Raw genomic sequence first — 6,073 nt, 5'->3', positions numbered from 1 at the left:
TCAGTCCTTTCTCCTGAATCTCTCCTGCAAGTTTGTTGAGGAAAAGAAGGCTCTCATGACTTGTGCTCTGACAACCTCCCAGGCACAAGGGCTGTGTCTCTTCTCTTGCAGATAGAGAGTGATTGTGTGGAAGTATTTCCTCACAGCCAGACTGGAGTCCTCCTTGAGCAGGGGAGCCCCTCGCAGCCCCTCCTTCTGCCTCAGACAGGCTTATAGGTCAGTGAGTTGCTGATCCAGTGCAGCGCAGAGCTTGTCCAGGAGGCTCTCGTCCCATGTGGTGTCAGAGCCCTCTGTGCTGAAGAGCTGGAAGGTGTGCTGGGTCATCTCGTGGAGCACAGAGATGGCTTGAGCCTTCTGCAACTGGCTGCCACCCAGCGCCTCCTGGGGGAATGCGAAGTCATTTCTGTCCTGCAGGCAGGAGGAAGGGGAGACCCTCCTCAGCTGTCGCAGGAGCGTCAGGACCCTCCTGTTGGCCAGGCTGTGGGTGTGAGGCAGGTGGCAGCCCAGAGAGCAGATGGCGTTGCAGTTGAGCAGCAGCAGGGCCAGGAGGAGGGACCAGGCTGGGGCCACCGGGGACCTTGCAGATGCTTGTGGCCTGGGGAGGTGGGTGACTGTGAACCTGCTTTCTAGGTTCCCTGAAAACCTTCCTTCAGGCCTGTCTTAAATAGGAGCCCATGGGTTCCATATTATGAAAGTTCCCTCTTACTTCCCACTTCTCTCTTTGCTTTTCATTTTGTACTCTCCAAGTGGGTTAGGGCAGAATTTCTCAACCTTTTTTTTTTTTTTTCATGTTACCCTTATTTCTTCTGCCCACAGAGCCTTTTTAGATATTTTTTTTTCCTAATTCCTCCCCACCCCGTGAAATTTTGATAACACTGATATATTGTGTATGTATTTATGTAACCTATGGATATCTCTACTCTGTAGATAGAAAAAGAAAGTGCAAATCTTACTCTTTAAATTCAGTGCAGAGTTAAAATTTCAGCTGTAACTTAAATCTGAGAGCTACTGAATTTTAATTTAACTTTAAAACTAAGTTTTCAGAGTGACTTTTGATGTAACATATTTACTTATATAAGTAGGAATTATCAAATTACATATTCAAGTAAAATTTAGATAAATATTTTATAATAACACCAAAGTATAGACATATATAAAAGTCATTCAAAGCTGCTCAGAATCATTGAAAAACTTATTTCTTTCATATTTATTTTAGGTACTTAACATTTAATTTCACTTCATATCAAAAAAAGAATTGTTACTTCACTGCCTGTTAGATAGTCATCTGGATATTGTTACCATTTTCTTCTGTTTACCACTCACCACAATTATGGATATGTTGAACAACTCTAGTAGAATTACATAATAAAATGGAATTTTTAATTTTATTTACAAATAAAATTTTCTATTTGTATTTAATTTCCAGAGTCCAAATCACACTGAAACTCAAATACAAGCAACATCCACAAGAAAGCCAATGATTGCTCATAAGTATGGAAAGGCCACCTCTCACGATATGACTTTGAGATCACGCAACTGATGGAGAGAAGGTTCTCCAATGAACCATCAAGTCACCTTAGGTTGTACCACTGTTGGCATACATAATTTGTTTTTCTTCCTTGAACTCAATCTCAATGCTTCCCTTGTGCATAATAGATTAGAAAGACCAAATACGGAAATAAATACTAAGGAGTAAGAGTTTGTTATATCTGGTTGAGCTTTGAAGTACCACAAATAATTGTAATGACAGGATTTGCTCATATTCCAAAAAACAAACGTCTGCAAACGTGGAAACATATCATCCCCAGTGAGAAAGCATGATTTAGGAGTCACCGTCCATTTGAATCTATCTCTTTATTGTTGCATTAAATTTAGATTTCCCAGGGGACATTCAAGGTTCCAATCCAAGTCTGTTCTTTTCAAACAAAAGGAACCCCTCTGTGATTTATTCAGAACCGGATAAATATTGATTTTTTTCATGGGAAGAATTAGCTTTCAGTTCTGCTTCTGATTTTTACAGTGAATTTTCTGTTGCCTCAGCCTCTATGTTCCAAACTTCAGGCAATAGGTTGTGAGCATCTTTGACAAATCAGCCCTGTAGTGACCAGACTCCATCTCACTGTCTCTGAGCTCTTTGGCACCAGGCCCAGTATAATCGAGCAACAAGCAGTTTCCACTAGAGCAGTTTCTCAGATTTCCTCCTACCACTGGGAGGTATTTACAGATGACCGAGCTATTTTGCTTCCTTTTGAACATATCTGCTAGGATTGTAATAGACAATAGCTAATATTTTTACTCTACTCCTCCTAGTATCAGTGACGCCTACTAGAGTCTTCCCTAGTGGCTCAGTGGTATCTGCCTGAAATGCGGGAGACACCAATCAAATCCCTGACCTGAGAAGATGCCAGGTGCCGCAGAGCAACTGAGTCCATGAGCCACAACTATCGAGCATGTACTCTAGAGCTGGGGAACTGCAACTACTGAGCCCATGTGCCACAACCACTGAAGCCAAAGAGCGCTAGACCTGTGCTCTGTAACAAGAGAAGCTACCGCATTGAGAAGCCCACACACTGCAACTGGAGAATAGCCCTGACTCACTGCAACTAGAGAAAAGCCCTAGCAGCAAGGAAGACCAGCACAGCCATGAATAAGTAAATAGAATTATTATTTTTTTAAATAATGCCTACTATGTTTATTGATAAAACCAGTAGGATTCTCTTTCCTTGAAGGTGCATATAGCTCTAGGGATTCAAATGGCAAGAGCAGCACAATCTTCAGCTTTTGCCTGGGCTTCCCAGGTGGTGCTAGTCATAATGAACCCACCTGCCAATGCGTAAAATTTGTGGGTTCAATCCCTGGGTCAGGAAGATCCCCTGGAGAAGGGCATGGCAAACCACCCCAATATTCTTGCCTGGAGACTCCCATGAAGAGAGGCGCCAGGCAGGTTACGGTCCATGGGGTCACTAAGAGTCAGATACCTCTGACACACGGGAGGATGCCTTGTCTCTAATTTGTCCTCTACTAGGTCATGATAGAAAAGAATAAGCCTGGTGTCATCTACAGAGCCATGTATCTGAACTCAAGCTCGCCCTGATTCACAGTGAACAGCTACCAGACAATTTCCCACATTACTGTTTGGTGCATCCTTACTGACGTGGCAATTACTACTTGCATCCTGATGTTCTTTGGAGATTCCTCACAAAGAATGATGAATGGCCATCTTCATCCTGTATCTTCATTCCCCTCCATGGGATGGTGGGCTCCATTCCAGTCTGATTTCCAAAATTTGGCATATGAGAATTAAACACTTACTTCAGGCTCAAAATCAGAGTTTGGATTCTGAGTCCTTTGTCTGCTCCTTTGGCAGAAATTGAGAAATGAGAAATTGTTCATTCTCCTTTATTTACTCAGCCTGACTATGTCCTCTCTTCTAGATGTCAAGTATGTAGCCTTCAGTGACCTTTCTGGTCTGAAAGTTTCAGTCCCCACAAAATTCTTATCTTGAAGTCCTAATCTCCAGTATTAGGTGACAAACCCTTAGGGATGTGATTAGGGTGTGAATATGGAGGTCTCAAGAATGGGATTAGTGCCCTTATAAAAGATGTGGATATAAAACCCTCCCTCTCCGGTCCTGCAATTATACAAGAAAGAACTCTACAGTGTGAGACCTGAAGCAGGCTCTCACAAGAACTGGGCCAAGCTGACACCCAGATCTTAGAATTCCAGACTCTAGAACTGTGAGCAATACATTTCTGCTTTTTACAAACTACCCAGTCTATGCTATTTTGTTGAAGAAGCCCAAATAGTGAGATCTGGCCTGATCTGTTGTATCCTCAGAATACCTCTCAGGAGTCTGTAAAATAGCTATAGGGAGAGACACATCCAACTCAACCCCATTTCCTAGACATCTAGTCTGAGCCCTATCACTGCTTGAGCTCAACCATATTTACGTAACGTCAATTCACAATGATGACAATGATAGGAGAAAGAGTAACACCAACATCTATTAAATAGGATGTGAGAAGACAAAAATCTAAAGATACTTTAAAGATTCCTCATGGTTCTACAAGGGAAGCTACAGTGGAATATTGTGAGAGGCATTTTTCTAAAGTTCATTTATAGGAATATTTTATTCAAGTTTGTGTTTTTAATATTTGGAAGGTGTGATGAGTGGAAGACCCACTGTCCCCTTTTAGTTCAGTGATTCTCAAGTACTTGCAAGGAGCTGCCTGATCATTCTTTCCTTGTCTCCCTCAGGTAATAAGGAAACACTTTGTCTACACTTGTAGATGTTCTCCTCATTGGCCTATGCCTTTGGGAGTCAACCTGAATGCTTCTTTCAAATAGTCTATGATGCTGTGAACTCTGAGTGACAGCTCTGTCATCTTCTCCAAGCTGAAACTGTGATATAAGAGTTTGTCAGAGTGTGTGCAAGCAAGAACATTGAATTTCCCCTTGCACACCCACCCAGAGCTCCATTAGGACAAATAGTGCAAAAATGAAAAAACAATCTTGTGCACTGAACTTGTATTCTCCTCTTTTAATCATCCAATTATTTCCCAACTTCTTTGCAGTAAGATTCCCATGAGGATAAGTCCAGGCCATGTAATGTGAGAAGTGCTATTACCCCATCTGGTCCTGATCCTTGGAAGCATCCCATGTGATCCACTAGACTTTTCTCTTTGCCTTCAAGGAGAATAGACTCAAGTGCTACAGAGAAATTTAGAGTCACATGTTGATGATAGGAAAAATGCAAAACAAGGGGACCCATGTCCTCAACTCACTGCTTGAAGGAGAGCAAGTTACAAGATTCACCTGATCAAGAAGGCCTGCATTGTGCTCTTCAAAAAGGAAAGAAAAGTGTCCATTAGAATCAAATTCCTGACACTTTGCTTTTACCTGTTACAGAGACTAAGCGTTAGGTTAACTGACAAATACCTTTAACAACATACTATCTTAAAAACTTTTCCATAAAAAAAATAAATTTCATATGTTGAAAATAGCAAATACCCACAAAACACATAAAAAGATCTTTTACATTATGTTATAAAATTGTTTAGTAAAGAAAAGAGATTGTGTTATTCTGTCTAAATATTTTTGTAAAATTGTGATTTTCATTTCAGTCATTTTTCACCTTGTAAGCAAACAGATGATCACTTTGGAGTCTTAAGCAAACAACAGTCTGATTGAGTGGAGAGTGTCACAAGTATAATTTTCATTTTATCTGTTGACTTTTCTTGAGGATTCTTACATGAGGGAAAGATACTTTTCAATTTCCACTCTGACAACCTCCCAGGCACAGGGGCTGTATTCCTTTCCCTTCAGGTAGAGATGGATACCTTGGAAATACTTCCGGACAGCAATTCCCAAATCAGGACAATCCACAGTCATTTCTTCCAGCTGTTCCAGGCTCTGATTCAGGCTGGAGAGCAGTTTGTCGAGGAGGCTGCTGTTCCAAGCAGCACAGCTGCTCTCCGTGGTGAAGAGGCTGAGATCTGCTGGAGCATCCATTGGTGATAACTGGTGCCTTGAGTCATCTGGATTGGGCTGATATTCTCTCTTCTCCAAGGAAACTTGAAGTCGTGTCTGTGCTCTAGGCATGACAAAGAGGGGATCGTTTTCATCTGTCTTAAATGTGTGAAGATTTCTTTGTTGTCCAGAGGACAAGCAGGAATGGAACAGAGCATCACTCCTGCCACTAGCAAATAGATCTTGGCCATAGGGAGTTTCCACAGTTTATTGGAAAACTGTTTATTTATAAACTGGAAAATTCTGAAAGAGATGGGAATACCAGACCACCTGACCTGCCTCTTGAGAAACCTGTATGCAGGTCAGGAAGCAACAGTTAGAACTGGACATGGAACAAAAGACTGGTTCCGTACAGGAAAAGGAGTACGTCAAGGCTGTATATTGTCACCCTGCTTATTTAACTTATATGCAGAGTACATCATGAGAAATGCTGTGCTGGAGGAAGCACAAGCTGGAATCACGATTGCCAGGAGAAAAATCAATAACCTCAGATATGCAGATGACACTGCCCTTATGGCAGAAAGTGAAGAAGAATTAAAAAGCC

At 41.6% G+C, this 6,073-nt stretch overlaps 1 pseudogene; it reads right to left on the bottom strand.

The window, feature by feature from the left end:
• Nucleotides 1–5,511, bottom strand: LOC102275848 (interferon alpha-B-like; annotated as a pseudogene).
• Between the last annotated feature and the right edge of the window lie 562 nt (nt 5,512–6,073).

The sequence above is a fragment of the Bos mutus genome, unplaced genomic scaffold (assembly GCF_027580195.1).
Source record: "Bos mutus isolate GX-2022 unplaced genomic scaffold, NWIPB_WYAK_1.1 CTG743, whole genome shotgun sequence".
Taxonomy (NCBI): domain Eukaryota; kingdom Metazoa; phylum Chordata; class Mammalia; order Artiodactyla; family Bovidae; genus Bos; species Bos mutus.
The sequence above is the reverse complement of the archived record's forward strand: the minus strand, read 5'-3'. Positions and strand labels throughout refer to the sequence as shown.